The sequence below is a fragment of the Chiloscyllium plagiosum genome, chromosome 12, assembly GCF_004010195.1.
Source record: "Chiloscyllium plagiosum isolate BGI_BamShark_2017 chromosome 12, ASM401019v2, whole genome shotgun sequence".
Lineage (NCBI taxonomy): Eukaryota > Metazoa > Chordata > Chondrichthyes > Orectolobiformes > Hemiscylliidae > Chiloscyllium > Chiloscyllium plagiosum.
Genome location: NC_057721.1, coordinates 57,639,279 through 57,666,425, shown reverse-complemented (window position 1 = coordinate 57,666,425; position 27,147 = coordinate 57,639,279). Strand labels below are relative to the sequence as shown.

The 27,147-nt window shown below is 39.5% G+C and overlaps 1 protein-coding gene across 4 annotated transcripts in view; it reads right to left on the bottom strand.

Annotated features, from left to right (window-relative positions):
* LOC122555303 (transmembrane protein 45B-like) overlaps window positions 1-26,869 on the bottom strand; it is a 104,257-nt gene extending 77,388 nt beyond the window's left edge. For 3 of the 4 annotated variants that reach the window (XM_043701158.1, XM_043701156.1, XM_043701159.1), the window contains exons 1-2: window positions 25,970-26,869; window positions 8,105-8,255 (exon numbers count right to left, since the gene is read on the bottom strand). The gene's annotated coding sequence lies outside the window, so the exon portion shown is untranslated. Of the gene's footprint in view, window positions 1-8,104; window positions 8,256-14,350; window positions 14,435-25,969 lie in introns of those variants that run through there. The other variant, XM_043701157.1, reaches the window with a different exon arrangement.
* Window positions 26,870-27,147: the final 278 nt, after the last annotated feature.

The following is a 27,147-nucleotide window of genomic DNA, read 5'->3' as shown; positions in this document are numbered from 1 at the left end:
TTAGCAGAGCCAGAAAGCATTGGTGCACAGAACATTAGTTACAACTGCCCAAGTCGAAAATATAAATTGAAAATCTCACTGGTCCTCCTTTTCAGAGACAGTCAAGGCAGTCTGTGTTTGCTGAAATCATAACTGGAAACTCTAATTTTACCACTAAACAGTTATCTCTGCAATAGCCTTAGTTTAGCTGTGAAAAGTCCCAATTTCTTTTTAGAAACAAAGCTTGTTTATCAAGAAAGCAAAAGCAAAGGGCGGCACGGTGGCACAGTGGTTAGCACTGCTCCCTCACAGCGCCAGAGACCCGGGTTCAATTCCCGACTCAGGCGACTGACTGTGTGGAGTTTGCACATTCTCCCCGTGTCTGCGTGGGTTTCCTCCGGGTGCTCCGGTTTCCTCCCACAGTGCAAAGATGTGCGGGGCAGGTGAATTGGCCATGCTAAATTGCCCGTAGTGTTAGGTTAAAGGGGTAAATGTAGGGGTATGGGTGGGTTGCGCTTCGGCGGGTCGGCATGGACTTGTTGGGCCGAAGGACCTGTTTCCACACTGTAAGTAATCTAATCTAATCAAAGAGGCAATGGGAGTGGTTCAACTAATCTTCATTTGCAAAAGGAAGCTGATAGTTATGGTAAGGGAGGTGCACTCTATTTATACATCTGCTGGAACGATCTGAGGTTCTAGACAAGTAATATTTTTCATATGAACAACTAGCAGCTTTTCTGCCATAATGGTTGTGTAAATTACCCAATTTACACCACACAAGTAGGTATCATCATGAAGTTCTCAAAGCCATTCAACGGTAAACATCAGGTTAGTCCCTAGCATTAAAGTATATAGTTAAGTTTCTCAAGTAGACAGTTTAGGAATGCATTCCAAGGCTATGCAAGATGCTGCATTAAACTGGAAAAGTAACTGTATACAATACTTCCTAATATGTCAAAAAAATAAAGATTAGAGTGCTTAAGTTTGGGACTGTTAAGTTTTGTACTGACATTGTAAAATATTTAATTATACAGCATGTTCAATAGCTGAAATGGGTGACAGGAAGTGTGGTTGAGACCAGAAGATTGGATTACACTAATAAAATTTTAGATAATACCATGGGGAGAGAATAGAGTGCATAGACAGACATAACCCATGAGGAAGCTGTTTGGCTCATTGCATCTGTTATTGTGCTTTGAAACAGCTACGCAATTAGATTGACAACATTATATGCAAACGAGCATTGGTCCAAACATCAGGAAATATAGATGGAAAAGTAACCATTCACAAATACTTTCTGCTTTCTTAGACAATTTTATATTTACAAAGTCATGACCCTTTTAATACACGTATTTCAATGTTGCTAACAAATCTAAATGCCTTTTGAAACTCCATTTCACAATGAAGCACTCTATTATAATTTATTCTCTCCCCAACACACCAAAGGTTTATCAAAAATGATCTTCCTTTCGCAAGACTGTTCTGTTCATTAAATCATAATTTTCCAAGTGCTAATTAATTTTGTTCCAGATTAATGTCTCTAAACATTTCTCCACCACTGATGTTAGGCTGACTGGATTATAGTTGTCAGCTTAATTATTCTCCACCTTTCAAAAAAGGTTATAAAATTTGCAAAACTCCAGGCCCTCTGGCATTATTGCCATTGCCATACCTAAGAAGGTTCAGATGCTCGTGGTTGAAGCCTCTGCAATTTTCATCCTGACTTCCTCTAGCAACTTAATTCAGATATATCCTATCAGAATTGGCTGAATAGTGCTGCTTTGAATACTGCTGAACTTTCAAGGACCTGCATGTTTATTATTTTTGTCCAATCTAATTTGTGTCATACATCCTCCCTTATGTTACTTTGACAGCTTTTCTTTTAGTAAAGACAGATGCAAAGAACTCGTTTAGTCTCAACCATGTATGTAAAATCATCTATTGTTTTGGTCCCTAATTGACCCCATCTCTTCTGACTATTATTTTACTATTTATAAGTTTAAAGAAAACTTTTGTATTCCCTTTAGGTTACCCACTAATGTCTTCTCATACATTTGAAATGCCCATTCATTTAACTTTTTATATTCCCTGTAAACCTTGAAACGTGGAATAAATTGCCAATTATTCCTTCCTTGTGAAGCAGATCTTCATTATTGCCACTTTATCATAATCTATTTGGTTACTTGAGTTTGCAGCTCAACAACATCATTTACTATATTATCTGTACATATTCATTTGTCCACTGTACATTTCTCCTATTTCTGAATTACCATTTATTCTCATATTATTTGTTTTTCACAATCCTCTGTGCAACTTACATTTCCTTTCTTTTGCTTCTCGTTCCCTTCCATTTGCTATTTAACACCCCCAGTGCAGCACTAATTCACCTCTCTGCAAGGACATTGGTCCCAGTTCTTTAAAGATGTAACCTATCCATCTTGTATTTGTCTCTCCTGACCCAATGTTGCCCCAATAATCCCAAGGCCACCCTTCTGCACCATTTCTATGGCCACACATTTGCCTGTTTTATCTCATTGCTCCTATAACCATTAGCAACATGGCACTGAGAACAACCTGTAGATTACAACATTTGATTGCTTGCTCTTTAGTTTTCTCCATAGGTAATTAAAATTTGTCCATGGGATCTGAGCCTCTGTTTTCCTCTCTTTCTTATTGGTTCTAACACGAACCACTGCAAAATCACCTGCATTCCTTCAATGATGTCCTTTCTCGTTGACATTGACAGATCTGGAAACTGACTAATGAGTCCCCCAGGATTGCTGCATTTCTGTTTCACACACCCCCAACTCCCACCCCACTTCCAGCAAACGTACACAGTTCTTCTGTCACAAAGGGCCATAGATGTGTTGTAGACTGTTCTTCCCAAAGGTGTTGTGATCCTAACCATTCAACATTGACAAATTTGGATAAAATTGCAGTGTAACCTTCCTCATCCAATCCACATGTTAACAAGTATTCATTCAGGGGATGTGAATTTCTCTGGCATTTAATGCCTACACCTAATTGACCATAAGACCATAACACATTGGAGCAGAAATTAGGCCATTCAGCCCATCAAGTCCGTTCTGCCATTCAATCATGACTGATAAGTTTTTCAACCCCATTCTCCCACTTTTTCCACGTAAGCTTTGACCCCTTTGATACTGAAGAACCTATTTATTCCCATCTTAACTATACTCAATGACTTGGTCTCCACAGCATTCTGTAGTAATGAATTCCATAGATTCAACACTCTCTGGCTGAAGAGGTTTTTCCTTTTCTAAAAGATATCTAAGGCTGTGCTCTCGGGTCCTAGTTTTTCCTACCAATGGAAGTATTTTCCCAACATCTATGCTGTCCAGGCCATTCAGTATTCTATATTTTTCAACTAGATTCCCCCTTCATCCTTCTAAATTCCATCAAGTATAAACCCAGAGTCCTCAAATTTTCATCATATGTTAAGCTTTTCATTCCTGGGACCATTCTCGTGAACCTCCGCTGAACAAACTCCAGGGCCAGTACATCCTTCCTGAGATATGGGGCCCAAAACTGCACACAATACTCCAAATGTGGTATGACCAGAGCCTAATAGAGCCTCAGAAGTACATTCCTGCTTTTATATTCAAGTCCTCTCAAAATTAATTCCATCATTGCATTTGCCTTCCTGACCTGGAGAAGATGATAGTGAGCTGCTATATTGAACCGCGACAGTGCATTTGCCAAAGGTACACCCATAATTCTCATAGAAAGGGTGTCTCAGGATATTCCACTTGTGACATTGAAGGAAAGTAATATATTTCCACGTCAGGATGGTGAGTGTCTTGAAGGGGAACTTGCAGATGGTGGTATTCTCAAATATCCACTGTGTTTTCCTTAGTGGTTATAGGTAGTGGTTTTGATTTGGAAGATGCTGTTTTAAGAGTCTTGTAATTTCAGTAGCATGTCTTGTAGGTAGCACGCACTGCTGATACTGGTGATGGAAAGGATGAATATTTGTGGATGTGGTATTAATCAAGCAGACTGCTTTGTCCTGGGTGGCGTCGAGCTTCTTGAACGTTGTTGGAGTTCCAGGTAAATGGTGAGTATGCCATCACACTCCTGACTTCTGACTTGTACATTGTGGACAAGCTTAAAGAGTCAGGAATTGAGTTACTCACTGAAGAATTCCGAGTCCCTGAACTGCTTTTATCACCACAGTATTTATGTAACTAGTCTAGTTCAGCTTCTGGTCAAAAGTATACCCCAGGATATTGACAGTGAGAGATCTAGTGATGGTAATTCCATTGAATGTTAAGAAACCGTGGTTAGTTACTCTCTTGATGGAGACAGTCATTGTTTGGAACTTGTGTGATATGAATGTTGCTTGCCAGCTGTCAACCCAAGCCTGGATATTATCCAGGTCTTGTTGCACTTGAACTTGGACTGCTTCTGGAGTCAGGAGTCAGGAGTCAGAGATGGTGCGGAACATTGCATTGTTCACTGATGATTCCATGTCTCCAGTTTTACCCTAATAAAACTAGCAAGGTCATTAATGAAGCAGCCTGAAGATGGTTACATCTAGGATACTACGATTAGGAACACATGTAGTGCTGTGTTGGAGTTTGGGTTGACAGTCAACTGAGTGTGATATCAAGGAGACTAACAAAACTAGAACCAGTGGGAAGAAGGGGCAATCTCTCTGCATGGAGTCACATCTGGATTGTGCAAATATTGTCAAATGGAAGGACGAAACTTGAATTGCACCCAAATGCAATATAACTGTAGCTTTAAATGTGAGTTTTCCATAATGTATTGCATAGAAAGATATTGTGAGTTCAGAAATAGGACATTCAGGTCAACCAATCCAATGACAGTGTTTACTTTCCACACAAGCATGGATCTATATTACACTACATTTATGTGCTACGAGATATTTTATCCCAAACAAACAGCATAAGATTATATACACTGGCACATTGCAAATAGCAGTATACTTCATTCCTCTGCCAATGGTTCTGCCAATTTTCTCACATCTCCATTTCTGTTCTCTTTCTTAAGGATGCCTGCCTGAAATGGTTGAACAGTGTTTTCATTTTCTAAACATATGTCAAGCAGCAGTACATCACTATACTGAAATATCAGGTCTAAAAGCAACATTCATGTCCTAGCTTCATACAAATTATTATTTGGCTCTATATCAGAGATTTCAGTATAAACAACAGCACATTGAAAAGGTTAAATCTTACAGATCTTCTCAGAAAATACTTCTAAGCATGACTTCTAATTCAATACCACCTTATCATCTGGAATCAATATCACCTCAGAAATTAATCAAAAGAAACAATTATCAGTGTAGGTCAGATTAGCAAACTCTTGCATTTTACCTCTACCTGCTGACAAACATAAATCAGAATATGTTACTTTATTCCAGACAGGACACAGTATCTAAAACATCAAGTAAGCATTGCACATACTTTAAATTATATGGCAAGTGTATGGATCAAATCAGATTTGTGCCTTTTCAAATACTATCCATTGTTATTTCAGGTTTTGAGGGCCCATAATTTTTATGATATGAACTTAGAAGTATACATTCTATAAGTACTCACGTATTGCATTTTAAAACTGGTATTGATCATAAAAATTAACAAATATCAACATCAAAAATAAAACATTTGCTTACTAATCCTGTCAACAGTCTGTGTATATAAAAAAAAAATACTGTGCAGTTTTCTATGTAGTCCTGGAGAGATCAGACTGCATCAGTCAGGTCATAGCTGGAAGCAGAACCACATAATAGTGTTAAACTAGAGACATGTTCCAGGTCAAAGGAACAAAACTCTTTGTGGCATTCACAAAGAGCCATTTTCTTAGAGACAAGTAAACAAGGTTACTTGTTAATCAAGTTACCATTGCCTTTGTTACATGTTAATTATAGATGATCTTCAATGTGACTGAATTCCATCCAACTTCTGAAACTGCCAACACAGATACAACAGATGGGACATTTCAAGCACTTTTTTAAAGACAGCTTTAAAACAGCCCCAAACAGAACACCTTGTCTTTTGCAGTACTTGGAAACCAGTTAGCTTTCAACTTTACCAGATAATCAGGAAATTTACCAGAAGTTTAATTGAGAACACATTTTCTTTCTTTTGTGCTGTAACATATTGTACTGATATAGAGCTTGCAGAAATTTGGGTCCCAAGTTGTGCAGAAAATCGTACACATTACTCTGACCTGGATGTTTTGCCTTCAATATGATGTATTCAAATAAATAACCCACAGTTGAGGTTGAGATAAGTCAGTTCCAGAATTACAATTGGAACTACCACTGCATCTAAACTTCAACAGGCAGAATTTCCCCCTCCCTCATGTGGCGTAAAAAATGGTGAGCGAGTTGACTTAATGAGCCGATACTAAAACAAAATCACATTCTCAATCTCAATGTCAAGAAAACCTCACCCAAGTTGGTCACTGAGTCTTGGACAGTGAGCGCAGAATCTCATTGATGGTTGGAAAGAAGATTATTTCCATGCATTTGCATCTCATGAAAACATCAAATCACCTTATCAACATTAAACTTCCAATTCACCTCTCCACCATTGTGAAACTAGATATTTACTCAGTGTTATGTGGTTAAACAGGATAGGTACTTGGCATCTTGTCTTATTGGTGTCTGTTGCAACTTGCAGAATGCCAATGCCAGCCATCTACCTTCTCTTTATAGAGAGCTATTTCTTCTGCACAAGATACCCGGATGGGCCGTTGCTATGAACCTCCTCATTCAATTCCATGTGGGCAAACTTACAGCCCCACAAAATCATCATACCTGTTCTCGGACCAACTCAGCCACCATATCAGGGCTTCAAGCAACTACGTCAGAGTTGAGCGATAGCTGGGTCTTACATGCTTCTGCCAGGTAATTCTGTGCTTAGGCACAGCCAGGTATCTTGTCTAAGTAAACATTATTTTTATATTATATATGGAGCCAAATACCTCATGGGTTTTAGCTTGGTTTTTAGCTTTTAAAGTCTTTAATACTCATGTTTAAGCATTCAGCCTCAATAGGTGCTCCAACTACAGTCCAAAGGGTTGGTCACAATCAGTCAGGTGCTTCATAGTTATTGATTTCTATATTTCAAGTCCAGGAATTGAGCCACACAGAGTAATGCGGGTCAAGTGCAATCATTCCAGGGATTAACTGAAGGTCAGGCAAGGTGCTGTTGAGACATCAGTCTGAACTGTGGGTCGAGGACTGTCTTGCCAAGTCAGTCCAGGGGACAGGCATGGTCAGTCATGGAGCTTGATTGCCAACAGTCAGGGAGTTTAACAAAGGGCAGCCTATGGTTTTCTGGGGAAAGCAGGTGTATCAAGCCTGGGCATGTGTTTCATTGTACTGGGTCATTGTGCTTGGGAAGTTGCAGATAGCAGGCTGGGACCTCAGTGAATGGTGAGAACCCCCATGGGAATGGAGGGCAGAACAAGCAAGTCACAGTTACTAAGGCATCTATATGAGAGGGTGTAGGGTCGACGAGGGATTGAGAAACATGAACTTTGGTTCTGAGGTGAAGCAGACACATTAATTGCAACATAAAGAGGGTTCAACCAAAATTGGGAGGGGGAAGATGAAAATTTATCGTGGCTATGGGGACAGCAACAGGAAATGCACAACAATGTGGGTAGGGATGGGGTATAAATGTCCACGTCTGTGTGAAAAACAGGCACTAAACATTACCTTCAATATCAGAGTCATCCACAGTAATGTATAATGGCTCAATTGAAGTCCTCAGTGTCAAAGTTCAAAGATCCTTGATGTCTGAGGCTCTCTGCAGTCATAGAGTCAGTAACTTGTGAGAGATGCTTGGTAATTGCAACCTCTTACAGCTTTGAGATGTCTGAAGAGGCTGCTCATCCATCACAGTTGTGACTTAACCAGGTTGCATTGCAAAAATGATACTACTATATCACTGAGACCCAGAACAGAAGCTTGTCTTCTGTCTGAAGGCTGATCAGATGACTGGTCTCTGGCAGTCCTCTGAAAGCCAACAAACTTAGGCATTTCTTCCTCAATCAGTTGTGCATGCATGTCAGTAATGTGCTCACCAGAGCGTGCCTATGAGTCGACTCTGAATTGAGTACTCACCGAGGTGAAAGTTTCTGACAGAGGATGAGCGAACACCTTGCAGGTGTATTCTCAGAGAGTTCACAAGCTTCCACTTCAGAGGTAGAAGCTGAGTTGAGGCTCTCTGGGACTGGCCTCGTCTTTACAGATGGTCACTGGATGCTGGTATTGCCTATATGGGAGAAGAGAAGGAATTAGCTTGTGTGGAATAAAAGTGAGGTAGCACTGGTGGTAATAGGTGAATATCACAGCACAATGTAATTTACTGCATTGATTGCTTATTGGTGTCACCTTGTCACCATCAGCCAGTCTTCCCCAGTCAGCTGCCCATCCTCTCTTTATAGGGAAAGAGGAGCCTGATGTCTGCCACTACCCTGTGCTGTTATCATTACTCTCCATCACAAACAGCCATCCAGCTAACTTAGCTAACCAACCCTAAATAAATGCTTTGCATCAGTCTTCATAGTGGAAGACATAAATATTCAAGGGTCAAAATAAGAAGAGTAAATAAATGTGATACCTATCACTTGAGAAAAGTGCAAGGGATACTAATGAGGCTAAAGACCAATAGGTCTTCTAGACCTGATGGGATGTATTCTAAGATATTAAAGGAAGTAGATACAGAGATCGTAGATGCACCAGAGGTAATCTTCCAAGAATCTTTAATTCTGGAAAAGTACCAGCAGAATAGAAAACTGCCAATATAACACCTTTATTTGAAAAGCGAAGCTAAAGGCCAGTTGGATTAACATCTATTATTGGGAAAATGACAGCGTCTATAAGCGTATGATGACAGAACATGTAGAAATACATAATACGATCAAACAGAGTCGGCAAGGCTTCATAAATGGGAAATCATTGCTGACAAATTTGTTGGCATAATTCGAGGTGGTAACAAGTAGGATAAAGGGAAAGCAATGGGTGTAAGAAATCTACATTTTCAGAAGATGTTTGTGAAAGATAAGAGCAATGTTGTTGGAGGTAGTATATTAGCATGGATGGAGGAGTGACTAACTAATAGAAGACAGAAAGTCAGGATAAATAGGGCATTTTTAGGATGGCAACCTGTATCTTGTGAAATGTCAGAAAGGTCTGCGCTGGGGCCACAATTATTTACAATACATATCAGTGGCTTTTATAAGAAAAGTGATTGTGCTATAATCAAGTATGCAGATGACACAAAATAGTTGGAAAGCCAAGTGGTGACCATGACACATAGAATCTGCAAAAGGATACAGACAAGTTAAGTAACTGGGCAAAAACTTGGAAGATGGAATAAAATGTGATGAGATGTGAAGCTGTGCACTTAGGCAGGAAGAACAGAGATGGGGAATATCATTTCAATGGGAACAGATTGAAGAATGCTACAGGGATTTGGCAGTCCTCATCCATGATTCACAAAAAAATTAACATCCAAGTTCAACAGTAATAGAGAAGTTGAATTGAATGTCGGTCTTTATTTCAAAGGAAATGGTGTATAAAATTAGTGATGAAAATGTGTTGCTGGAAAAGCGCAGCAGGTCAGGCAGCATCCAAGAAACAGGAGAATCGACGTTTCGGGCATAAGCCCTTCAGCTCTGATCTCCAGCATCTGCAGCCCTCACTTTCTCCTATAAAATTAATGATGTTTGCTAAAACTGTAGAAGTCATGAGTCAGACCACAGCTGGACTACTGTGAACAAGTTTGGACCCCTTATCTAAGGAAAGATATTTTCTTATAGGCCAACCAGAGAAGTTTCACTAGGATGACACCATGTATGGAGGACTGTCTTATGTGTAGGTTGGGCCTGTTCTCATTGGAATTTAGAAGAATGAGAAACACACAAGGCTCTTAGGGAACTTGATCAGGTAGATGTCGAAAGGGTTCTTCTCCTTCTGGGAGTGTTCAGGACCAGAGGACATAATTTCAGAATAAGGGGTTGTACATTTAAGACAGTGAGTAGGAGTAGGAAAGATTTGTTCCCTCAGAGGATACTGAATCTGTGGAATTCTTCACAACAGAGGGCAGTCAAGGCTGGGTTATTATGTATATTCAAGGCTGAGTTAGGCTTTTTTTTTGAATAAATAAGAGAATCCAGGGTTATTAGAATATGACATAAAGTGGAGTTGAGGTTTAACCATGATTTCATTGAATGGTGGAGCAGACTAATTGGACTGACTGGCCTACATCTGCTCCTTCATTTTATACTGCTATGGTCTTAGTGTTGTGCGGAATCTCGCAAAAATGCCTAATTTGCGTAAAGTGAAGAATAAGGACAAAACAAGAGAAATAGCACATTTACCTCTCAATAGCTGGGCAAGTGCAATTAGTGCACAAATGATTAAATCATCTCCCAGAAGACTGGGCTATATATTTAAAATCACTGATCTGGGGGATATACAAAACACTTTCTGCACCGTTTACGTGCTATCTTTTCTCAAGGCAATTCCATGAAGATGATGTTTTTTCACATATATGGTTATCAAAGCAAGAACAAACACAGCTAGAGTTCTAGTCAGGCTACCTACTTAAGTCTCAACTCAATCATTCTCATTCACAGACTCTTTAGAAACAAGAACTCAGTACAAGAGAACTCTTGCACACCACTGGAGAGAGCATTAATAAATACCTTGTTAGGAAAATGCATCTTCAGTTGAATTGTCATGTAAAGAGAGGAGAGGAGGCCACCTGAGGCAGGGATAAACACCCCATAGCATCCCTCACATCAAACGTTTCCACAGGCAACATCGGAAAAGGGTACTTTGAAATGTATGAAATTAAGAGATTTAAAATGTATGAAATCCTGTCACCATTTATTATTTGTGGTTGGAAAATTCACCCTTGCAGCAGAGCTTTAAATTAATGGGATTGTAGGGAGACAGTAAATATAGGCTTACAACGCAAAAAGATATGGCAGCGTCAGAGGGCAGCTATTTAGATAATGATACCCCGAGGGGAACAGGAGGCAAAACAGTTTAGAGCAAATAGCATCAACGCAGGAAAACTGTAAAAAGTTGAAATTAATGGCTCTTTCTTTGTAGATTCATAGGATTCCAAACAAAATAACTGAGTTAACAACGCTGACGGTATAATGTTATAGGTAAAAATAATGACAAACAATGTTATAGGTAACAACCTGCCTATCTCCTTTTCCACCTATCCACTCCACCCTCCTCCCTGACTATCACCTTCATCCCCTCCCCCCACTCACCTATTGTACTCCATGCTACTTTCTCCCCACCCCCACCCTCCTCTAGCTTATCTCTCCACGCTTCAGGCTCTCTGCCTTTATTCCTGATGAAGGGCTTTTGCCCGAAACGTCGGTTTTGCTGCTCCTCGGATGCTGCCTGAACTGCTGTGCTCTTCCAGCACCACTAATCCAAAAACAAGGTATGATATTATAGCCAATATGAAGACATAGTTTCAAGGTGGTCAAAGCTGCCGACTAAATATTTAGAGGTATGTGACCTTTCAAAAGGAAACCATGATGAGGTAGCATTATTGGTACAGGAAGAAATAAATACAATAGCAAGAAATGATCTTGGATCAAAAACTGTAGAACTCACATGGATGGAGCGAAGAAATAAAAATGGGAAGAAGACACTTGGTACGAGTAGTCTACAGGCCCCTTTAACATTAGCTATGTGGTGAGACGAGAATAAATCAGGGAATAATGAAGGTGTGTAACAAAGACACAACATTAAGCGTGGGTGATTTTAATCTCATCCAGATTGGAATATTCAGATTGGCAGATAAAGTGACGAGGAGAGTTCATGGAGTGCATTTAGAAAATTTTCTGAGAACCCAACATGTTGTGGATTCAACCAGACTATCAAACTATTTTGGATCTGGTGACATATAATGAGACATGTTCAATAAATGATGTCAAAGTAAAAGTTTCACTCAGAAACAGTGATTATGGTCAAATTTAGCATTCAGTTTGAAAGGGAGGAACTTGGTCAGAAACAACTATGCTAAGCGTATATAAGGGCAATTACAAAGGAATGAGGGCAGAACTAGATAGTATGGAATAGGAAAGGAGATTAGCAACAAAGACAATTGAGGAACAATAGAATACATTGAAGAAAATAGTTCATGGCTCACAGCAAAGATATATCCCAGTGAGGAAGAAGGATGGCATGAGGAGGACAAATAAACCATGGTTAACCAGAGAAGCTAAGGATAGCAACAAATTGAATGCAAAAACATACAATTTAGAAAAAATTAGAGGAAAGTCAGAGGATTGGGCAAGTTTTAAAAACCAACAAAAGATAATCAAAAAAAAACAAGGCAAATAATAAATTTTGAGGGTAAACTTCCAAGTAATATTAAGATAGATATTAAAAGCTTCTTTTTATATATAAAAGAAAGCTAGAATCCAGTGTAAATACAAGTCCCTTAGGGAATAAGGCTAGAAAAACAGTAATAATAATAAACAGAAAATAGTACAGAAATTTGATAAACACTTAGTATCAGTCTTCACTGTAAAAAATATGAACAGCATTCCAAAATTACTAAATTATCAAGGAGCATTAGGAGGACTCTAAATAAATATAATTATCACTAGAGAAAAATGCTCAAGAAACTAAAAGGGCTAAAGACTGAGATATCCTCAGGTTCTGGGGATGCATCCTAGGATATTAAAGAAAATAGGTACAGCGGTAATGGATGCACTGGAAGTAGTCTTCCAAGAATTCTAAGATTTTGGAAAAAGGTCCCAGCGGAAAAAAACTGCCAATGTAACACCTTTATTTTAAAAGTGAAGCTGACAGAAACAGATAACTACAGGCCAATTAGCTTAACATCTTTTATTGGGAAAATGTTAGAGTATGTTATAAAACATGAGAACATTTAGAAATACATAATCTGATCAAAAAGGGTCAGCTTGGCGTCATGAAGGGAAAATCATTCCTGATTAATTTACAAGATTACTTGAGGAGGTAATCGGCAGGATAAAGGGGAAGCAGTGGATGTAATATATTTGAATTTTCCGAAAGTGTTTGGTGAAATACCACACGTTAAGCTACTTAATAAGATAAGAGCCCATAGTTAGAGGCAGTATATTAGCATAGATAGAGGATTAGATAACTAGTAATCCAGATGAGATTATAATCAACCATGATCAATGCTGTACCTTTCTTATATGTCATCATTATCTCCTGATTTATTCTCTGTCTCACTAAAAATCTACTGTTAAGGGCTTACCAGTCTGCTTCCTCATTTTATTTCTTTCCTCCACCCATATGAATTCTGCATAGTCATAGAGTCATACAACATGGAGCCAAACCCTTCGGTCCAACTCATCCATGCCAACCAGAAACCCCAAATTAATCTATTCCCATTTACCTGCATTTGGTCCATATTCCTTGAAACCCTTCATATTCATATACTCATCTGAATGCCTTTTAAATATAGTAATTGTACCAGCCTCCACCACTTCCTCTAACATCTTTGGAGAAGTAGGGCATTTTTAGGATGGCAACCTATAACTCATGGAAAGCTAAAGGGATCTGTGGTGGAACCACAACTAGTTAAAGTGTACATTATTGGCGTGTGTGAATAAAATGAATATAATTTGAGTTGCCGGTGTTGAACTGGGGTATACAAAGTTAAAAATTACACAACACCAGGTTATAGTCCAACAACCACCTGATGAAGAAGCAGCGCTCCGAAAGCTAGTGCTTCCAATTAAACCTGTTGGGACTATAACCTGGTGTTGTGTGATTTAAAAATGAATATAATGTAGCCAAGTTTGTAGATGACATAAAAATAGATGGAAACCCAAGTGGTGAGGTTGAGTCTGAAGAGGGAGACAAAAAGGTTAAGCAAGTAGGCAAAAACTTGGCAGATGAAATATAATGGGGAAAAATGTGATAAAATCCAGCCATAAAAATGTCTCCAGCAGTTGCTCCAAATAGAATGTAAAATTTTCTACAATCCTAAGGAAAGACGTAGGAGTGATATATTATATATCATGCACAGCTACATATATACATACATATGTCCAAGAGATAAAGTGAGAACTGCAGATGCCCAAGCTGGGTCAGTATGTTACCTGCAACAGATATTGCAATGGTGGGTGTTCCCACAATATTTGTTACTGTTGTCCTTCCAGTATATGGAGACAATTCAATGGTGTTGAAGTATGTATGCAAGTTTTGAAAATTGATATTATTAATATTGCAGCTACTTGGCAACAGGGGAATGCAAAATCCAGTCTTGTGTTAACATTTCACATGACTAAAACTAATAAGCCAACAGAGAGGCAAACTGATCGAGCATACGACCTTGTCCTGGATCGTGTGAAACTTCTTCCATCCAGGTAAATGGTGATCATTCAGCACATTTCTGATTGTAGCACTGTAGATAATTGAAGTTGTTTGGGAAGTCAGAAAGTGAGCTGACGTTTATAACCTTTGCTATTTGTCGTGTTGGTCATGTGGCTTCTCAAGTTAAACGGCTGGTCAAAGGTACTAAGGGTGTTGCAAATGGTAGACTTATTGACGGTCATGTTTTTCAAGGTCAGGGTGAGGAATGTGAGATTTCTTTTGCTCAACTGTTAATATCTGACACCCTATACAACATGATTGTCACCTTTTAATTATTTGCCTGAGTCTAAATGTCATGCTGTGTGTGGTATAGCATATTTTACAGTACAATCAGAAGAACTGTGACTGAGGCTAAGCACTATCAGAAGATAGCTACACTTCTGGTTTTGTGGCATACGGACTGCCATTAATGCACTACTACTGGTGTCACTGGATTGAGATCTGTGCCAAGTGTCAAAAGGTCATTACAATCATCATGAAAATGGATTGTCACGCATGTATTCTAATTGAGATCAACTATTATATGTACCTCAACTGGGTCATTATACTGCTTGTGAGGTGGCATGACTGCATTATAGAAAACATATGCTTTGTCAACAAAACATGCTTGGTTCCAGCAAAAAAAAAGGCTATTTCTGTATACCTTGAAACTTTTCCTGTTATTGTTCCTGAATTCATTAAAAAAAATTCAATGTCAGGAAAGGTGTTGCCTTTAAATAGCTCCATCACACTCTCATAAACATTCCAATTATTAATTTGCAAAGTTCGGTGGGAAAAAATATGGTTTTCAGGAGATGCAGAAGTCTCAGTAACAGCAGTGATTTAATCACTGGTTAATCCTCTTTACTGGAACTGTGAAGGAATAGTACTGAGTCAGGATATCAGATCTTATCTTCAAATTCTAATGTGTACAATCATTTGCCAGGTTTCAGTAAAAGTAATTCATACATTTACAAAGATGTTTATTGACAGTAATGTGATTTGGGACATCCTGAAAATGTGAAAGGAACTATAGAAATTCCTTTCTTATTTATTTTGAAATTATTTGCTTTTAGTTACACCTAGAAGTCATTTCAAGATTATTTTCCATTATTGGTAATACTGGCAGATTTCCATTCACCTATTTAAGTGTTAATTACGCCAAATTGAAGAGATGACATCCCAAACAATGCAGATGTTTCTCAGTACAGTAAAATGCTGAAACTCTGATTTTGCTGTTCATATACGACCTTGTAACAGGATATGTTTGATGCATACATGGATTTGTAATGGCACCGCTAAGGCAGGAGAATCAGATTATAGATACCTTTAACCAAACTGTTCAAAGATGTTATGATATGCCCTCCTGGTTCCCAGGTAGGGACACTACCAATGTGCTGCAAGAGCATTTGCAATCAGTTTACACATTGATTTCAAACAACAGCAGAGTTACTATATTCAATGCACAGTTATTCAGATCTCAATTAAAACTTAATATTACCTGTACCACTCAAAGTCAACAAGTCTAATTGTTTTCACTTCCTTTATTTTAGACTATGTTCACCTCTAATCTATAGAATTTTAAAATCCAAGTTTTGCACTAATTACTATTCAAGATTGATCCTGAACTTAGATTACTCAATTCAATGAAAAAGACATCTGATTTGTGTAGTTTTTCATACTAGCCAGTGAAAAAAGCAATTTTACTCACCTGAAAACACTATATTGACATGTTTATCCCATACAGTTAACTCACAGGACACTGAGGTGAAACATGACTTTAGTCATGTAATCAATGGACTTGGCACTGATGTTTTGTTTTGGTGATAAAGTTTGCAGGGAGTTTTTTGGTATCTTGTTCAAATTTGCTTATATTAATATCAACAACAGCACTTGTGTGACTTCATTAAACATCAGTTAGTTATCGCACCTTTGACTCTAACAACAATGGTTATACTTCAAACAATAATTCACTCAATTTGATTGTAGGACAGGGCTGCAGCTTCTGATTTTTTTGTATGATGGCACTTATTTCTGGATACTTAAGTTTAAAAGTTGGATGGGAGCAGGGTAAAAAGATGATGCTTTTCCCAATCAAATAGCCTGTGTAAGATTTTAGATTGGCTCAATTACAGCATTCTCAACTCTTCAATGAGAAAGTTGTGAATTGTACACCAATTCCGGGATTTCAGCAGTTAAACCAATCCGGCATTTCAGTGTGCTACTGAGAGACAACTGCATTGTTTAGGATACCGTCTTTTCAATGTGGCATAACTATTCAGGTGAACATTTAAAAAACTACAGGCTATTCAAAGAAGAGCATTACAGTCCTTATAATTTGTAAATCAAACAATATCACCAACACAAATTACTATCGGTTGTGGTGCATACTTTGACACAGAATATAAGTTGTCCCATTTTTTATGCCAAAAATCATCTCCAGGCTTAAGTTTAGCATATAAGTTGCCACATGCACACACAAACACTTTTACACTAACTCACATATTTACAGTAGGAGTCAGCCTCAAATTTTTACATATGAAATATATGTTTGGTTCATCTTATAAGTAGGCATGTGGTATGAAGTAGACAATATGGACCATGCTACTGATAAAATACAGAGGAGAATAAGATATGTAGTGGCCAAATAACAGAAATGAATTGTCTGATGAGAAGAATGATGCACTGGTTCAAACTGAAAGTTCCAGAACTTTGTTCACTGGCCAAACAATTGTGCTACAGTAAAAGAATTTAGTGTTAATGAAAATCTGATGAGACAATGGAGGAAGAAGGAATTTAGTGAAATTGAAAATCTGATGTGCGAATGTAAGTAGAAGTAATTGGCTCTAAAGAAGATTACCAAGACCAAATATACCATAAAAACAAGGGTCAGCCCTGGCCTGACCTTGAGAAGCTCATAATAGAACGGGTCCTTGACAATCACCAGAATGGTTAAATTGTGACCAGATATGCAATGCATACATCCACATCTAAATGCATGAAAGCAAATAGAGTCCAGCAAAGATTGAGCAGTCACTTTATGGAACAAGAGGTCTACTGTTATAGCAAAAGACTAAGATCACTCAAAGACTACCAAAAGATCTCACTGCCAAATGTAATAGTTTCCAACAACCCATCATCAGAGAGTGCCAAAAAACATGATAACACTGGATCAGAAAGTGAAATTTAACAGGTAATTAAAATATTAACATTATATCACATTAAGGTGATAAATGAAAATTCAAATTTCAATAAAGCCAGCAACTGTACTACTCTTGGGAGTTGAAAAGTTTGCATAGATTGGAAACCAGAGGGCAAGAGGAAACAGGATTCAAGGTAGCACTAGCCTGCATGGCTGTCTGAATGAAATTAAAGTCTATGATAATCTTCAAACATGCAATCTTGATGAACATCAAAATTCCCTGAAGACATTCATTGTAATGGTTGGAAGTATAAGGGCGAAGTTATGGATCAGTAACATTTGGAATAGATGTTCTGGTGACGTACTGAAAGAACACAGCTTATTCATGTGGAACATACAGTTTTGACCTCAGTAATTTTAATCAAGCTGTTCAGACATACCTCTGGGGCAGGTCAGACTTGAATCTGGACTTCTTGACCAGTGATAGGAAAACGAGCAGTGTGTCACAGGATCTCATGTTCAGATCTCATATAACCAAATGATAAGAGGCACCAGTGAGAAAGAACACCCTAAATTGGAGCAATATTTGGGGGTCTAATATCAATTGGATATGTGCACCCACAAGCCTATCTAGGATTTCATTCAAGCTAAATGGAATAGGTAGATGGTTGAGTGAGAAAATTTCTGTTTCTCTCTCCACAGATGCTACAAGATATGCTGAGTTTGCCCAGCACTTTTTCATTTGATTTCAAAAGGGCAACAGTTGGGGATCCACTGCAATCCATTCTGAACGCACTAAGTTAAAGAGTACAAACAACATTAGTCTGGGTTCTTGCATCTGACTGAGAAGCAGTGGCAACTATTGGAAACTGCACGATTGTTGGGTAAGCATAGGATCAAGATTGATTTTCATCCAAGTTCCTTATTGGCAAAGTGCCTAATGATACACATTGTCAAACTTCACACATGAACTGTTTAGGCAAACTACAGAAGGCTTGTACCTGTAGAACCATATACCAGTGAAAACAACAGCTTCAGAAGATAAATGGGGTGAAGAAAAATTTGGTGGGAATTGTTTTTAAAAAGAAATTAACTATCTTTTTATGTAATACTGTGATACTGACAGATTAAAAACAATTTAAAGACATCTGTTACCTGTTTAACAGTGATTAAATAACAAATAAACACCATTACAGACTCAATTCATAAATTCCGTGTTCTCATAAAAGCCACACTTGATAATTAGAAAATCAGCTCTCAAGAGACTTAGCCCCTCCCATATGCCCAGCTGGCAATACAGATTTGGAAATTTTATACTCACATGGGATAGCCACAAATATCTTAAGATAATAAGAAATATTTAGTTATTTGATCAAGCCTGGGACTTTCAGATTCTATAGGAATGTAAAAGCAAGAATAGGCTATTTGACCCTCTGAGCTTGCTCTGCCATGATATCAGATTCTTGATGAGTAAGGGAGCTAAAGGGGGTAGGCAGGAATATAAGAGCTGAAAATGTGTTGCTGGAAAAGCGCAGCAGGTCAGGCAGCATCCAAGGAACAGGAGAATCGACGTTTCGGGCATAACTTCAGGCTTATGCCCGAAACATCGATTCTCCTGTTCCTTGGATGCTGCCTGACCTGCTGCGCTTTTCCAGCAACACATTTTCAGCTCTGATACTCCAGCATCTGCAGTCCTCACTTTCTCCTAGGCAGGAATATAACCAAATCATCTATGATCTTCGTGAATAGTACAGCAAGCTGCGGGGATTCAGTAGTCTACATCTGCTCCTAATTCGTTTGTTAGTATTTTCACCATTTGATAAAACCATGTCTGATCTGATAGTAAAAGTATCTCTTCTAATGAGCTTCACCCCTCTCTAAAAAGGAGATCTGCTTTTCTTATGTTGTGACCATTATTTCTCATCTGTCCACAAGAGGAAACATCCTCCCAACATTCAATTTATCACGTCCCCACAGAATCTTGCATGTCTTCATAAGATCACCTTTCATTCATTTAACGTCCAAGGGTTTAGGAGGTCCACTTCTCTTCACAAGATAAGCCTGTCATCTCAGGAGTGAGTCCAGCGAACCTTCTCTCAAATTTTTTGCTAAGGCAATTAAATACTTTTCAAAATGAGGATACTAAACTGTTCATGGTATTCTAGATGTGGTTTCAGCAAGACCCTATTTATATATAGTACAACATTGTTACTTCCATTGTGATATTAAAAGATTGGATTGGACTATGTCCCTGGACAATGGTGTGGTGTTGGGGGCAGGGTGGGGGATAGTGGTGTTGAGCTGCACTGTCTGAACTTTCTGGAAGTGGGTGGGGATGACATTCAGAGCTGAAAATGTGTTGCTGGAAAAGCGCAGCAGGTCAGGCAGCATCCAAGGAGCAGGAGAACTGACGTTTCGGGCATGAGCCCTTTTTCAGGAGCCCTTCCTGCTCCTTGGATGCTGCCTGACCTGCTGCGATTTTCCAGCAACACATTTTCAGTTCTGATCTCCAGCATCTGCAATCCTCACTTTCTCCTCGGGGATGACATTCATGCAGGAATGCAGATGACTCCCACTTCATTTGGATGGTCATTTGCTGCTGATCTCCTGCTATTGTCAAGTTGGGCTCTCGTTCAGTCCCTTCCAATCGGAGATGCTTTCATGGCCATGCCTGAGGCTGGGACGTGTCACATCTACATTGTCTTGGAGAGTCACTGAGACAGGGGGTCGTTTGCATGGCAATTCCCCGGGATTGGGGCATTTGCATTTGAATTGTCTCTGAGGATGACCTCATCCTACGATTATTCATGGGGTAACATGTGATTATGGGGGTGGAGTGGCCAAAGTATCTGTGAGCAATGCCAACTGACCTGTATAAAGAGGATGCATTTTCTTTGTTTGGGACGTCTTTAACTGACTTTGCACGCCTGCAAAGAGAGTCAAAGGGGTCACCAAGATGGTACAAGCTTTAATAAACTTTAACTGTTTGCAGAAGTTGGTGTGCGGGAATTGCATCGCATGTGTGAAACCTCAGGAAAAGAACTGAACACCATTTTCCAATCCTCTTCTCAGAAATGTTAACATACTATTGGTTTTCCTTATCACTTAGCATCATAGTGTTGTACAGCACAGAAACAGACTGTTCGGTCCAACTCTCTGTGATGACCAGATAAGTTCATCTAATCCCATTTGCCAGCACTTGGCCCACATCCATCTAAACCCTTCCTGTTCATGTACCCATCCAGATGCCTTTTAAATGTTGTAACTGTACTAGCCTCCACCACTTCCTCTGGCAGCTCATTCCATACATGTATCACCCTCTGAGTGAAAACGTTGCCCCTTAGGTGCCTTTTATATCTTTTCACTCTCATCTTAAACCTATGTCCTCTAGCTTTGGACTCCCCCACACAGAGAAAATACTTTGTCTATTTACCCTATCCATGATTTTCTAAACATCTATAAGGTCACCCATCAGCCTCAGAATGGTACTCAAAGAGTTATTATTTTACTTGTGAACCTTGACAATGTGTATTCAATTGCAGGCACTTCGTTGTTTGAGGTTGCTCATGTCCTCACTCATTGTCCATACATTTCCAACAGGATCAGGAATCATAGCAGATTTTCTGCTCTTTAATGAAGGTCTACTCACATCAATTATAACACTCATGTCAGTATCACAGAAGAGAACAGCTAACATACGACAGATCAATAGTAAAAACTGGAACCTTACCTTAACACATTTGTTTCAAATTGAATATTATTTGGAATTTATCCAAGATCAGAAAATTATTTCAGAAATGTTTTGCAGAGGATTAAGTTATAATCATAGGATAGTAATAGCATGCAAGGAGGCCGTTCAGCCCATCAGTCCATAATTGCACTCAACAAGAATAATTTAGCTATTCCCACTCCAATCCCACCTTCACTTTCCCTGGAGTCTTACAGAAGTTTTACCTTCATGTGCCATTCACTTTATTTTGAAAGCCATGTGGGAATCTGGTTCAACCACTTCCTTAGGCCATGCATTTCTAAATGTATTTTGTCTTTTTTAAAAGAAATCAGTTCACACAAATATTATTCTTATTATGAAATCTTTCTTGAAACTGACATATTTTATAAATGTCAGATTTCTTATTGAGAAGAGCTTAACTAAAATTTGCTTCTTTAGGTAGAACCCCTGTTCCACAGGGTTCGACACTGGGCCCACTTTTGTTTGTCATTTATATAAAAGATTTGGATGAGAATTTAGGAGGCATGGTTAGTAACTTTGCAGATGACCCCAAAATTAGTGGTATAGTGGACAATGAAAAAGGTTATGCAAGATTACAAAGAGATCTTGATCAATTGGGTCAATTGGCTGAGGAACATAGAACAGTACAGCACAGTGTAGTCCCTTCAGCCCTCAACATTGTGCTGACCTTTTTTCCTACTCTAAGAGCTAACTAAGGGGACTTAATTGTACTATCTTCCACGTGCCTATCCAAGAGTCGCTTAAACATCCCGAATGTATCTGACTCTACTCACTGCTGGAAGTGCATTCCACGCACCCACCACTTTCTGTGCAAAGAACCTACCTCTAACACCTTGCCTAAACCTTCCTCCAATCACCTTAAAATTATTGTCCCCTCGTGACAGCCATTTCCACACTGGGAAAAAGTCTCTATCAACTCTATCTATGCCTCTCGCTATCTTGTACACCTTTATCAAGCCACCTCTCATTCTTCTTTGCTCCAATGAGAAAAGCCTCAACCTTTCTTCATAAGACATGTCCTCCAGTCCATGCAGCACTCTGGTAGATCTTCTCTGAACCATCTCTAAAGCTTCCACATCCTTCCTACAATGAGGCAATCAGAACTGAACACAATATTCCAAGTGAGGTCTAATTAAGGCTCTATAGAGCTGCAGCATAACCTAGCAGCTCTTAAACTCAATCCCCCTGCTAATGAAAGCCAATACACCATATGCCTTCTTAACAACTCTATCAACCTGGGTGGCAACTTTGAGGGATTTGTGGACATGGACTCCAAGATCTTTCTGTCCCTCCACACTGCCAAGAATCCTGCCTTTAATTCTTTATTCTGTATTCAAATTCAACTTTCAAAATGAATCACTTCACACTTTTCCAGGTTGAACTCCATTTGCCACTTATCAGCCCAGCTCTGCATCTGGTCAATGTCCCATTGCAACCTACAACGCCCTCCACACCATCCACAACTCCACCAACCTTCATGTCATCGACAAACTTACTAACCCACCCTTCCATTTCCTTATCCTAGTCACTTATAAAAATCACAAAGAGCAGAAGTCCCAGAACCAATTCCTGTAGAACACTGCTGGTCACCAAGCTCCAGGTTGAATACATTTCCTCTGCCACCACCCTCTGTTTTCTATGGGCCAGCCAATTCTACATCCAGGCAACCAGATTTCCCTGTATCCCATGCCTCCTTACTTTCTGAATCAGCCTACCATGGGGAACCTTATCAAACACCATGCTAAAATCCATGTATTCCTCATCCACTGCTCTACCTTCATCAATGTGTTTTATAATATTCTCAAAGAATTCAATAAGGTTTGTGAGGTATGATCTGCCCCTCACAAAGCCATGCTAACAATCTCTAATCAAGCTATGGTTTTTCAAGTAATCATAAGTCTTGTCTCTCAAAATCCTCTCCAATAATTTGCCCACCACAGACATAAAACTGACTGGTATGTAGTTTCCAGGATTATCCCTATTCCCTTTCTTGAATAAGGGAATAACATTTGCCAATCACCTGGCACTACTCCAGTGGGCAGTGAGGATGCAAAGACCATCACCAAGGGCACAACAATCTCTTCTTTCGCTTCCTGTATAAACCTTGAGTATATCCCGTCTGGCCCAGTGGACTTATCTAGCCTTATGTTTTTGAGTGTTGGCAGATGGAGTCTAGTTTGGATAAATGCTAGGTTATTATATTTTGGTAACTCAAAAAAAGGACAAGACTTGTACAATTCATGGTAGGGCCCTTGGGTAGTGTTATAGAACAGAGAGACCTAGGGGTTCAAGTATATCATTCTTTGAAATTTGTGCCACCGCTAGACATGGTGCTTAAGAAGTTGTTTTGCACATTTGCCTTCATTGCTCAGACCTTTGAGTAAAGGAGTTGGAATGTCATGTTGAGGATGTACAGGATGTTGGTGAGGCCTCTTTTGGAGTGCTGTGACCAGTTCTGGTCATCCTGTTATAGGAAGGATATTATTAAGCTGGAGAGGGTTCAGAAAAGATTTAGCAGGATGTTGCTAGGAATGGGTGAGGGGCTTGAGATATAAAAATAGGTCGGAAAGGCTCTTTTCACTGGAGCGTAGGAGGTTGAGGTTTATAAAACAATGAGGGGCCTAGATAAGGTGAATGACAAGTTCTTTTCCTTAGGATGGGGGAGTTCAAAACTAGGGAGCATATTTTTGAAGTGAGAGGTGAAAGTTTTACAAAGGACATGAGCGGCAACTATTTTACATTGCCAGTGGTTCGTGTGTGGAATGAACTTGCCAGGTAAAGTGGTAGATGTAGATACAATTACAATGTGTAAAATATATTTGGTCAAGTTCATGACTTGGAAAGATTGTGAGTGCATTTATTAAATGCAATTCGTTTATAACGTGATTTGTGAACTGCCAACATTTTTTATATAAAGCGAACTCCTGCTTGCTGTTATGCGATTCTCATCCCGGCGCTAGGTGTAGCGTTGTGTGAAGAACTGGACTCTGCACGGCATCACATGATCAGTCGGCTTGTTCATTTTCTCGAGAAGAGCTTCGTGAAAGGTATTGTGAAATGTTTGTACTAGTGGACTTGGAAAAGCATCATGAAAATGTCTCTACAGCCTGAGGATGAGAAGCTGGGAGTAATCTGTTAATTTAACACTGGCCTAGATGGTAACCTTAGTCCAGGTTGGCATTGTTCCAGTAGAATGGCATCCTCTATTGGCCTGGGAGAAAAGGACATCCTGCCTCTGCATCCCCCCATTCCCATCAGCAGCATCTTCATGTCCCTGCCCAGAAAGAGAGGCACCAATTTTCCATGACTGACACATCCAGGACAATGTCAGGAACCATGCAGGGCAGCTCCGGACTGACATCTCTTGTCTGCATGCACAATATATTTTTAAAGATGGTGCTGCACCATGGACATTGGTCAATTCCGGGATATCTGGGAAGGGGTGAGTTGTTTTGGAAATGGTACATGGTATGATGGTCCTAGAATTTTTGGGAGGAGCACCAAAGGGTGGAGTAGGTAATAAATAAGGTCAGTTTTGTAAAATGAGGTAATAGATATCCCCAAGCATCACAATGTGAAACCCTCTGAAAAACGTGACAAAACTGACATTGAGCAAAAGAAATTAAGATTCAGCCCTTGATCTATCAAAGCAGGTTTCATTCTGGGATCTGACTTGTGCAGTGTTACCACTGGATGGGATCAGAAGACTGGCTAGAAGTGCAGATCTGAGTGGTGCTGGAAAAGCACAGCAGGTCAGGCAGCATCCCAGGAACAGGAAAATCGACGTTGTGGGCAAAAGCTGTTCATCAGGAATGGCTAGGAGTGCAGCCAGCAATTATCGATATCAATCGAGAGTGATCAGCTGAAAATTCTGATGAATTGCATTATACAGTACCATACAACAGCTCAGTTACAACAGGTCAAAATTTACTTAGACCGTGTTATCATTTGTGTTAGGCTAACTAGTACTTTTGTTTCGATTTTTACTGGTACTTTTGATGGTTCATCCCAACGCCTGTTTTTCCCATAGGTCCCTTTATTTCTATTGCACGATTTTCTATAACAAAGCATCTCACGGGAACGCAATTTCAGTGTTATCGGAGAACTACCTGTAGTTTAGTTTGGAAACATGGTCAGCGTGGAGTGGTAGGACGGAAGGCTGTATGACTCCATGCTGTATGACTCTATGACAATGACTCTAATTGCTGTCGTCATCAGAACTTGTCACTCATTGATTTGGATGTTGTTGAATGGAAATACTTGAGATTCACCAATCTTTCAGGCCCAATGCTACCAATGGATAAATTTGCGCGTTTTGGGGCTGGAAGACCAATAATTGCCATCCGTCCAACTCTTCTTAAGTATCTCTTATGTCGAGTACTGTACACTGTAGGACTGAACAGCAGGCGAGGCGGGGAAATGACAATGTTTACGGTCACACGCATTCTTACCGAATTGATGGTTGAGTATAAAGGCCGAATGAAAGATATAAACGCAAACCAAATGAAAAGAAAACGATGTCACATGCCATTTTCAAATATGTAACTGAAAAGTGTCCTTTTCAATTCTCCGGTGTAAATCTGGTCAAATATACTGTGATTGCAAACCTTCTGAAACAAGATTAAAGTCGTCGGAAGTACTGCATTCGTGCTATTTAGGTAAACATACTCCTGGCTCGACTTATTGCAAATAAAAGGTTACCGACCTGAAACGTTAAATCTGTCGCGCTCTCTCTCTCTCTCTCCCTCTTCACAGATCCGGCCAGACCTGCCGAGTTATTTGCTGTTTTTATTATGGCTGGACTGCTCTGGTCCAGCTACAGTGCTGCAACCCCGACTACTAACCGTTTCCATATGTCGAGAGAGGTGCCCCGATGTATTTTTCGACAGGAAAACACTGCAGATGAATAACTATTTAGTTACAAATCTGCACCCAGTATTTAACCTGAGTCACTGATGCTTCATGTTCAGACAATGAGTCAAATAAGAGTGTCGTTTCAGGGTAATTAAAACCCACTTATTGTCGCTAAGCACCCGAAAAAACAATGAGTAGAGATACAATATAACAAACGGTTGGATTGAGTTTTGATCATTTTAAATGTTGGTTAACTTGCCCCAAAGAAAGTGCTTCAAAGATGCTCCTTGCAGTCTCCCCTCAACATAATCTTGCAAAGTGAAGAGATCGCTTCTGCACGAGTTCTAAATGGTGTAATTTTCATCACCTCTTTTTCTTTTGCTTGTTTGTTTTGAAGTCGCGAAGGTTTTAAAAAGTCGTCTGTACCCGACTAAACTCCAGCCCAGCGTCGGCAAGTAGCAGCAGCGGCGGCTCCGACCGGGGAGCCGCCCACCCCGCCCACCGTGGGCGTCTATTGGTCACTGCTCAGCCCGCCCGTTCCAACAGCGGTGTCCGATTAGTCAGCTGAGCCGTCAATCATCTTTACATTTACTGGTGTTTGCGCCGCCTGCCACTTTAAGGGTGGAACTGCGCCCATGGGAAAGTCCGGAGGGTCGATGTGGCACCGTAAAACTTGGTCAGAACTTCCTAACTGCTTCCTGGAGTTGCAGCGTGCACGTCTCACACAGCCAAAATGTTTATGGAAAGACACAGCAAAATTTCACATTTAATTTTCATTAATTAGTTTGATTAAATAGGAATCCTCACGTTTTGATTCTATAGTGAACCGTGAATGTCATGCATCTCTGTCACAAAAGCATCAAGCAACTTCTTTGTGTCTGGAAGAGTACACGACTGTAAATCTTCAGCGATTAAACATTCATTGTTCCAACGTTACAGATATGAAATAACATATTTTCTTGTAGGAAATATGTGCTGATTTCATCAGTAAGATTATCAATCGTGCTCAAAAATCGTAATCACATTCCT